The sequence below is a fragment of the Otolemur garnettii genome, unplaced genomic scaffold (assembly GCF_000181295.1).
Source record: "Otolemur garnettii isolate 467f Iridium unplaced genomic scaffold, OtoGar3 scaffold00006, whole genome shotgun sequence".
NCBI classification, from domain to species: Eukaryota; Metazoa; Chordata; class Mammalia; order Primates; family Galagidae; genus Otolemur; species Otolemur garnettii.
The window spans coordinates 41330012-41340604 of record NW_003852401.1 but is presented as its reverse complement, the minus strand read 5'-3'; the positions used below and the strand labels follow the sequence as shown (position 1 = coordinate 41340604).

At 42.3% G+C, this 10593-nt stretch overlaps 1 non-coding gene across 1 annotated transcript; it reads left to right on the top strand.

The window, feature by feature from the left end:
* The first annotated feature begins 6814 nt into the window (after positions 1-6814).
* Positions 6815-6949, top strand: LOC111722910. The gene has a single exon (XR_002771544.1). It is a non-coding gene; the product is annotated as a U4 spliceosomal RNA (small nuclear RNA).
* The last annotated feature ends 3644 nt before the right edge of the window (positions 6950-10593 follow it).

The window sequence follows — 10593 nt, the reverse complement described above, 5'->3', positions numbered from 1 at the left end:
GGGTCCGGGCTGGGGATTCGAACCTGCCACCTTAGGTGTACGTGGCTGGCGCCTTAGCCGGTTGAGCTATAGGTGCCGAGCCCACAGCTCCATTTGTTAACCTCCCAGTGTTCCACTCTCCATAACCTGGCTTCTCCTGTCCCCTCACTGCATTGAGAATGCTTTCCCCAAGGCCATGATGTGGTGGGCTGCAGAGTGCCCCCCAGAGATGTCCAGGCCCTAATCCCTGGAACCTACAAAGGCTACCTTATTTGAGAAAAGGGCCTTTGCAGCTGTGATTATGTTAGGACTTTGAGATGGCCAGATTATGTTGGATTAGCTGGGTGGGCCCCAAACACTGTTATACCCAAAGTGAATGGAATAGAGAAACACCAGCACACTGAGTCCAAATTAAGCTAGGGGCCTTTATTAATCGGCCGGGTCAAGAGCAGGCTCACGCCTCAAAGTCTCTCGACCCCTAGAAGCAGGGGTGGAAATCTTTTATAAGGGACTTTTGGTAGGGGAGGGGGAGTTCTTAATGAAGCTGAATTTCACAAGTGCCAACACCTGGTAAGGGGAGGCCTTACGAGGGGAAGCTGGGGTTTGCAGTTATTACTGAACTCTTTCAGCTGAGCTTCCTGTCTTAAAGGGGGAGTGTTGAAAGCCCCCAGCAAGATGGAGTTGGGGCATAACAACACAATCACAGTTCCTTATAAGAAGGAGGCAGAGGGATATTGATGCGATGTGATGCCCAGAGAGAGATGCTGTACTTCTGTTTTGACCGTAGAGGAAGCACCAGGAGCCAAGCTATGCAGAGACTGTGGCTCTACACGCCAGCCACCTTTCCCTGTGAGTCTCTTTCTCTTTTTCTTTTCTCTTCTTTCTTTTTTTTTTTTTTTTTTTGAGACAAAATTTGACTCTGTCTCCCTGGGTAGAGTGCCATGGCACCAACATAGCTCATAGCAACCTCAAATCCTGGGCTGAAGTGATCCTCCTGTCTCAGCCTCCTGAGTACCTGGGATTACAGGCAAGCAATACTATGCCCAGGTAGGTTTTTTTATTTTTAAATTTTTTAAGTTTTTTTTTTTTAGAAACGCGGGGGTCTTGCTCTTGCTCAGGCTGGTCTTGAACATCTGAGCTTAAGGGATCCACCCACCTCCAGTTTCAGCCTCCCAGAGTGCTGGGGTTATAGACGTGAGCCACTGCACCTGGACCCTTCCTTTGAGTCCCTTATGCCTCTCAGCTCTTGCCTGATTCATCCTCGTGGGTCTTGTTGGGGAAGGAGGGCAAGCTCGTTTCTTTTTCCTTCTCTTCACCTTCTCTTTCAGCGAGGTGGGGTGTGTGAGGAAAAGGTCCAGTCTTAACAGGCTGTTGTGGATTTTACCTGGTGTCACAGGCCTCAGGGGGTGTTGAGGTTTCTCTCCTGGGGCTGTTTTGATGAGGCGCGTGCTAGAGACATCCCTTCTCACTAGAGTTTGTGTTTCTAGCTCCACTTGCTGGTCCCCATGACTCTGGCCACTCATTCCTCAGCCCCCAGCATTCTGGCGCTTAGCTCTCAGGGTTGTCTTTCCAGAAACAGTTGGTTCAATTTGTTCTAAGATCATTTGTCTTCTGTGGGGTCTAGGTCTGGCCTATGGGCAGCCCTAGGGCATCTTCACTCTGCCAAGCTCTGGAGGGATGGCCATGGACAGGGCACCCTGGTCTCTGAACTGGGCCAAAGACTTTCACACTAGGTGGTACATGCTGCATCTCCCACCTGCAAGGAGACACGTGTCAAACTCCCTGTGGAGCATTCTTGAAGCCTCTCTTGTCTGGTTAAAGTGAGAGGGAAACATATCCTCCTTCTGTTCCCTCCCTGGAGCAGGAGAGGTGGTGGGGAAAGTTCCACACAGACGGGTCTTTGCAATGCTCATATCCAATGGAGGCTCATAGATGTTTCCACAGACCTGTTCTATGACCGCTTCCTTCAGTGGAGAACGTTCTTTCACCTCTGGGGCCTGAGGAAGTAAATACTTTTAAAACTGTTGGATCTACTAAGTGTAGAAGAATAGAATCCCAATCACCAGGCTTCCGGATACACTTCAATGTGTGGAGAAGGAAGGGAAAAAGCAAGGAAGTTGTATCGGAGATGGGCACCTCATTCATGAAATTGCTTGGTAGACTGTAGGATGCAGAAGCTGGAGGCCTCCTTCTGGGGGAGGTGGCTCAGCAATCCTTGTCCTCACTGTAGAGGGTACATTCCTCAGAGCTTATCTGTACCTCTCCTTTTCCTGTGGCCCTGGACTCTCCACTACTTGCCTACTAATTGCTGACACAGCCCTTCCTACAATTCCCCAGAAACACATTTACCTTGTAAAGTATGTTTGGAGGTACCAGACTAAAAATCTTGGTAGAGAGGCCCAGGCAAACAACGCAAAACTGAGTATTAACCATCCTTTTTACTAAAAGCTCTTGGCCTAACCCATGGTTAGAAAATTCTTTTTTTTTTTTTTGCAGTTTTTGGCTGCAGTTTTGAACCCACCAAACCTGCCACCTCCAGCATATGGAGCTGGCGCCCTACTCCTTTGAGCCATAGGCACTGTCCTAGAATAATTCTTTTTTTTTTTTTTTTTAATTTAATTATGACCGGGGTTGGGAGCTCACACCTGTAATCCTAGCACTCCGGGAGGCTGAGGTATGAGGATCCCTTGAGCTCAGGAGTTGGAGACCAGCCGGAGCAAAAACGAAACCCTGTCTCTGCTAAAAATAGAAAAATTAGCCAAATGTCTTGGCAGGTGCCTGTAGTCCCAGGTACCTGGGAGGCTGAAGCGGGAGGGTCACTTGAGTTTGAGGTTGCTGTGAGCTAGAATGAGGCCACAGCACTCTAGTCTGCAAAAAAATAAAAAAGTTTTCATTATTGTGGGTACGTGGCGGTTATATATATTTATAGGGTACATGTGATGTTTTGATACAGGCATGTGTAATAATTAAATCAGGCAATTGGGGGGTATGCATCACCTCAGGTATTCATCACTTTTTAAAAGTGACATTCCAATTCTATTATTTGCTTTAAAGTATACACTAACTTATTTTTTATGATAGTCACTTTGTTGTGCTCTCAAATATTGTTCATCCTGTCCAATTACCTAACAGTATTTTTACACCCATTAACCAGCCCAGCTTTGCTTCTCACTCTCTGTTACTCTTCCTGAGCTCTGGTAAATCTCATTCTACTCTGTCTCCATGAGAGCAATTGTTTTTAATATTTAGCTCCCACATATGAGTGAGAACATGGGAGATTTGTCTTTCTGTGCTTGGCTTATTTCACTTGACATAATGTTCTTCAATTCCATCCATGTTGTTGCAAGTGACTGTATTTCATTCTTTTTTATGGCTATGAGGTTGGACAATTAAGTCCATGAACGCATCTTGTATATAACTCATTGCTGAGTATCACTTTGGTCACCTTTGAGGTATTCCTTTTGGGAAGCTATGCACTTTTGCCAGCACCTAGTTAACTCTTCAAAGCAATTTTGGGACTCTTTTCCTGGAACAGCCATCAGAGCTGTCATTGAACGAGGTCTGACAATTAAGTTGGTGAACACATGCTAGAAAAAGTGCTACATACCTCACTGGCAAATATTACTACTGTCACCAGATGGCCAAGGAGAGTACTTTGAAAGTAACCATAATGATATTCGGCAAAGAGGTAGGTACCACTTTTTCTAGGATGAGTTTACAAACTTCATTTTCCAACTTCATATAATATTCCATTATGTACATGTGCCATGATTACTTTATCCATTCATTTGCTGACGGATACTTAGGTTGATTCCAAATCTTGGCTATTGTGAACTGCAATAATGAGGGGGGGGGCGGGCAGATATTTTTTCCATATACTGACTGCCTTTCTTTTGGATATATATCTAGCAGAGAGATTGCTGGGTCATAAGGTAGTTTTATTTATTTATTTTAATTTTAATTTTCAGTTTTTTGAGGAATCGCCATACTGTTCTCCATAGTGGTTGCACTAATTTATGTTCCTGATCGTGTACGAGGGTTCCCTTTCTCCACCTCCTTGTCAGCATTTGTTATTGCCTATTTTTTTTGATAAACACCATTTGAACTGAGGTGAGAGGATATCTCGCTGTAGTTTTGATTGCACTTCTCTGATGACTAATGATGTTGAACAGTTTTTATATACCTGTTGGCCGTTTGTACGTCTTCTTTTGAGATATGTCTGTTCATGTCTTTTTCTCATTTTAAAAATTGGATTATTTGATTCTTTCCTATTGAGTTGTCGGAACTCCTTATATATTCTACTTATTAATCCCTTGTCAGATATAGTTTGCAAATATTTTCTCCCGTTCTGTGGTGACTTGTTGATTATTTCCTTTTCTGTGAAGAAACTTTTTAGCTTGATGTGATCTCATTTGTCCAATTGTGCCTTGGTTACTTGTGCTTTGGGGTATTATTCAAGAAGTCCTTGACAGACCAATGTCTTGAAGCATTTCCTCAATGTTTTCTTTTAGTAGTTTCATAGTTTCAGCTATGAGATTTAAGCCTTTAATCCATTTGGATTTTATTTTTGTATATGTCGAGAGATAAAACTCCAGTGTGATTCTTCTGCATGTGGATATCCAGTTTTCCCAGAACTATTTCTTGAAGGGCCAGTCCTTTTCCCAATGTATGGGGATATTTCACTGATAGTCTCACCCTTTATCATATTCCACATGGCTGTTATTTCAAAGGCCCAGTCTCTGATTTGGATCAAGATTCCAGTTCCTTTCCTATGTAGAAAAATTTAGTTTTTTGTTATCTTGACTTCTGACACATGTCTTCACGCTATCTACTTCCAACACCTGCCCCAGATGTTTACATAGATATTTTCCCATGAAAAAGATTTTCATTTGGGGGCTGTTGTTGATATCTGTTAAGATAGTAACGCTTTCAGTACATTCCACATGACCAGTTTTCTTTTTGCCTTTTTCCCCACCAACACCTAGAACGGTGCCTGACATAAGTAGATGTTGGATGAATGTGGAATTAGATCCATAGAGAAGTAAAAAACCCACAAGGGGGTTCACTGTTGCTCACTGCAAAGAAAGCCAGTTACTGAGATGACGAGGTTTGCAGAGAATGCATTAACTGGGAGGTGGGAGGTGTGGACTGACTCAAATCTGCCTCTGGCCAACAGGGTCAGGGTTTTTTCTGGAAGTGAGATGAATAATGCATGAGGGAAGTGAGCAGCATTACTTACTTGGGGTAGAGTGCAGTGAGAAATCATGCTGGTACCTGCGTCTCATCATCAAAAAAATGGTGGATAAGTGTGGGTGGGAGGTGTTACTAGTAATGACCTAGGAGTTATATTGGTCATTCTTTCAACCTTGGGTGCAGGGGAGATGCAGGGAGTGGACAGCTCCATGGGTCCTTGAGTGTGGTGTTACTGGTGTAGCGTTACTTATCGTGTCTTTCATGGATGAAGAGGTAGTGTACGGCTTTGTGATTATCTCACGGCTGCAAGGAGATTCTGCCATTTCGGGGAAAGGAACTCAAAGGGAATGCATCAGTACAACTGAAAGTTACAAAGTTTTGGTCATCAGATTCTTACTGAGTCCGCCAAAGTCTCTGTCTCTCTGTTTTCTTTTCTGCAGTAGTTAAGTTACTGGTGTTGAGACAGAAGTCACTGCCTGTGGTACCAGTGAGTTGCAGTAGTTAAGTTACTGGTGTTGAGACAGAAGTCACTGCCTGTGGTAACACCAATTCAAGGCCATGTAGAGCAGCCAGCTCTAGCCACAGTGTGAATACTGAAAACTCATTTGAAACATATGGGACGGCTCTGCGCCTGTGGCTCAAGCGGCTAAGGTGCCAGCCACATACACCTAAGGTGGCGGGTTCGAATCCCCAGCCTGGGCCCGCCAAACAACAATGATGGCTGCAACCAGAAAATGGCCAGGCGTTGTGGCGGCCGCCTGTAGTCCCAGCTGCTTGGGAGGCTGAGGCAGGAGACCCGCTTGAGCCCAGGAGTTGGAGGTTGCTGTGAGCGTGATGCCATGGCACTTCTACCCAGGGGGCAGCTTGAGGCTCCGTCTCAAAAAAAAAAAAAAAAAAAAAAAAAAAGAAACATATGGGACCTAAAAACACTATAATTTTTTTTCTTAAGTATGGAGCCGCGAACAGAGAGTTTCTCATCTCTGCTTTGCAACGTCAGCTTTCTGCACGAGGCCTCTTCCGCTCTGCACAGTGCTCTTGGACTTAGGGGAGGCACGTCTGGCAGAATTGCCCCAGCCTAGACGATTGTCCCTAGAGATTTAGGTAACGTGTTTTACTCCCTGCAGAGTATAAATTTGCCTGGGCATGAATTTGTCCTGTAGGGGGCACCAGATCCCAACCATTCTCCGGCTAGCTCTTTCCCCCTCGGGTCCTAAACTGTATCTTTCGGTCTCTAAATCCCTGCTACTTAGGAGATATACCTCTAAATCTGGTGGGCAACTGCCTCAGCTGCCCTTCCTTCCAGAGCTTTTGTTTCCCAGACAGAAAGGTATGCAAAGTCTTGGAGACAACATGGCTCTTGGAGACAACATGGCTCACCTCTTTGGTTGCACCTGCCATTCATTGTCCAATACCTCCCAGACAAGCTGACTCTATATGATCAGAATTGGATTATTGGCATCTCACTCGAAATATGCCTGTCTCTCAAATCACACACGCACATATGCAAAAGAGGGGGGCATTTCTTTTCACACAGTCTCAAGGCTTTCCCAGCAGAACATCAGTATACAGCTTTCCAATGACTGACTGCTTCAGCCTCAGATACTTTCTACATTAGTTAATGCCACTTGAAAGTCACTAGGAAAGCTTTGTACGGTGGCAATAGCCAATGAGGTTTATCTGAGGTGTGAGTATTGCTAATGGAAAACCTTTCCCAATACCTCACTATGAGAACTTATGATGTAGTTGCCATTGGCAGTTTTTGACTGTCTCTATAAGTCTGAACAGAAACAAAAAGTTACTAGGCAAATGATCACAGATGTGTATTAATATAACTCTTTGTTCTAACTGTTGCAAAATTAAAAAAATTCTTTTTATTGAGGTATAAATTATATATACTATAAATCACACATCTATAAGGCATACCTCAATAAAAATCTCTAACATGTATGGATATGACCTTGTAGCCACCACTCAGATCATGAGAGAGCACCTTTCTAGAACTCCAGGAGGCTGACTTCTGCCCCTCTGTGAGTTGATACCTTTCCAAAGATAGCCACTATTCTGTATAGCAGGTGAACTTTTTGCCTGTTTGGGGGAAATATATATGCATATAAATGAATCTCTAGGTATTGGCATCTTTTGATAAAGATTATGTCTGTCGGCTCAGCACCTATAGCTCAACCGGCTAAGGCGCCAGCCACGTACACCTAAGGTGGCGGGTTCGAATCCCCAGCCCGGACCCGCCAAAACAACAATGACGGCTGCAACCAAAAAATAGCCAGGCGTTGTGGCGGGCGCCTGTGGTCCCAGCTACTTGGGAGGCGGAGGCAGGAGACTCGCTTGAGCCCAGGAGTTGGAGGTTGCTGTGAGCTGTAATGCCATGGCACTCTGCCCAGGGGGACAGCTTGAGGCTCTGTCTCAAAAAAAAAAAAAAAAGATTATGTCTGTCAAAGTAATTTTTGTTGTGTGTTGCAAAGATTTCTTTTTCGTTGCTGTGTAGTACTCCTCTGCATGACTATACCAGAAGTTATTTATCCATTTTGCCGTTGATGGACATTTCAGATGCTTTCAGTTTGGGTATTTAATGAAAACAATGCTGGCATAAACATTCTTGTATATGTCTTACATATATAATTGCCATGAAATCCTGTTTATGAATCATTTATTTTATGGTTAATGTTTTTATGCCTTTGTAATCAACAGAGTAAAGGTTCTGGTTCTTGGCTTTGCAAGTCCATAAACTTCCATCAACCTATCTAATGGTTGTTCAGGCCTGGAGAAGTGATTCAGAAGCATACATACTATAGGTAACATGTCTGAAGGTATTTTTGTTGCCTAAAAGTATCTATTGTAGAATTTATCTTAGTATGAGACTGATGTGTAAATCCCAGAGATAATTTATGCATTCATGATTTACAATCCAACTCATCTCATTTCAGGTTCTAAAACCCTGGGAAAACAAATTATCAATCTGAAAAGTGTTCAAAAGACACAGATTTAGAATGAAAAAGAATTGAGTGGGTCCAGCAGATATTTACAAGGAACCACCACTGTTACTCTGTTGGGCTCACTATTTTCTTTCACAGGAATCATATGAGACTTGTGTATTTGTAGCGTGGTTCATGTCTTTCCCTGTTTTTTTTTTTTTTTTAACCTATTGATTTGTATCTTTTTTTCCTTAAAAGATTATAAAAATCTCTCTGCATATTTGTTGGCGATTCCCCCAATTTGTCTTTTATTACTTTATTGATGATATTTTCTTTTTGCCCAGGAGAAGTTCAAATTTTTTACTTAGCATAATTTCTATACTAATTATTTCAAGTGAGGCTAGAAGTCACGGCATTTTTGATAGAATGCACGGAAATATGCTGACATTTATTTCTTTCATGTCAGCTAGGAATGATTTTACCAGAGACAAATGTTTTACTCAGAGACACATCTGAAAGAATACAGTGTTTATTCTTCGAATCATTTATGGGTGATACTCATTTGTAGACAACTTTGGCAGGTGTCCAAAAATTTGGGGAGTGTGTGAGAGAAAGACAGGATCTTGAGAAAATTTTGTCTATAACATTATTATTATTCCATGGAGTGATAAAATGTAAATTATCATTGTGTGATTTTAGTGCAAAACGTGTTGATTCATCACATGGAACTATGAGCACTCCCTGTGAACAGTTTGAAAGCCCTTACATCATATTTCTCCATCGTTTTCCCTTTGCAGGTCCCTCATCCAAAATTCAAAGAAATGTGAACCAAAATCTTTCAGTTAATTCAGGCATATATTTGTCACAAATTTTAATGTAATAAAAATGAAGCTGAATCTTTAAAAATTGACTGTAGCATGATAATGGTTTCATATTGGTGGAAAGGATGACCTTGTTTGAAATCGTTCATACATCAAAATTTGATAAACATCTTAAATTACAGCTTAAGTTCCACACCTTGTTGCTTTATTTCCTTAGACTTTACTTCTATTAATTTATAGCTGGGGTCATCAACTTTTTAAACAGGGGGCCAGTTCACTGTCCCTCAGACTGTTGGAGGGCTGGACTGTGGGCCCCAGGACAAGTCGGCTGCTAAGCAGGACAGGCAGCAGTGGCAAAAACACCCAGAGGGCTGGATACATGTCCTCGGCAGGCCGCATGTGGCCTGCAGGCCGTAGTTTGAGGACCCCTGATTTATAGAATACAGTTTTACAATGATAAGGCATTAGGAATTGCAGCAGGCACTGAGGAGCTGTCAGGTGGTGCTGGATTTTACAGAAATGATGGATCAAGCTCACTGGTGATACTGTGCTTACTGTGTTCAGTGCTCCATGGGATAGATGCTAAACCAGCCAGCAAGTCATACAGATGTTGTGACGATGGAGAAAGATTCCTCCCCCAAACTGGCTGCAGTCAGCCCTTAATAGTTATTCCACATGTTCTAAGTATTTGCATGTGGTATAAAAATAAGCCCAACAACATGCCACTGATTTTATTCTTGAACAATGAAAAATCATTAATTGTTGGGAAAGAGCTGACTCAACAGTCAGTGGTTTGCGCGATGGCCCATTCTTAAGATGAGATGATGGCCTTTTTCATATTAAAACATGAGAAATATTGGCCCTGAAGGAATAGGTAAGGCGCTTCATTTGAGAACCATTAAGTAGGCCCAATTGAAATAATAAAAACTATCTCCATCTCCACTCTATTTTATTGGTATCATAGAGTGATACTGTTTAAAAAAGAAATATCAATTTTTGTGCTTGAGATAATTCACAAGCAGTATAATAAAACCAAAATTATTTTTTGATATCTGTTCAGTGGACTCAGTACCCCATCCTCAGTGTAAAATAATCTAAACAACTAAATTAACAAAAAACAAAAACAAATTCTTGAAATCATACTTTTTTTTTTAGAGACAGAGTATTACTACCTTGGTAGAGGGCTGTGGCATCACAGCTCACAGGAACGTCAAACTCTTGGGCTTAAGAGATTCTCTGGTCTCAGCCTCCAAAGTAGCTGGAACTACAGGCGCCTGCCACAACGCCTGGCTATTTTTGGTTGCAGTTGTCATTGTTATTTAGTAGGCCCAGGCTGGGTTTGAACCCACCAGCCTGGGTGTATGTGGCTGGTGCCCAACTCACTGAGCTATGGACGCCGAGCCTTGAAATCATACATTTTTGCAAAATGAAGGATAGCTTATGTCTCTCAAAATTATATTCCAAATTTTGATAAAGGGATTATTAATGCATCAGAAGTTCTCTCTCTCTTTTTAAGCTATCTCTTTTTTTTGAGACCTATCACTTAAACTTTTGGAACATAGTTTCTTCTCAATAATAGGAGAATACAGATGGTGCCAAAAAAACGTATAGACATTTAACCAAGGAAAAAACTGTATTAAAATTATAATACTTAAGGCATTTTTTGCTTCTTC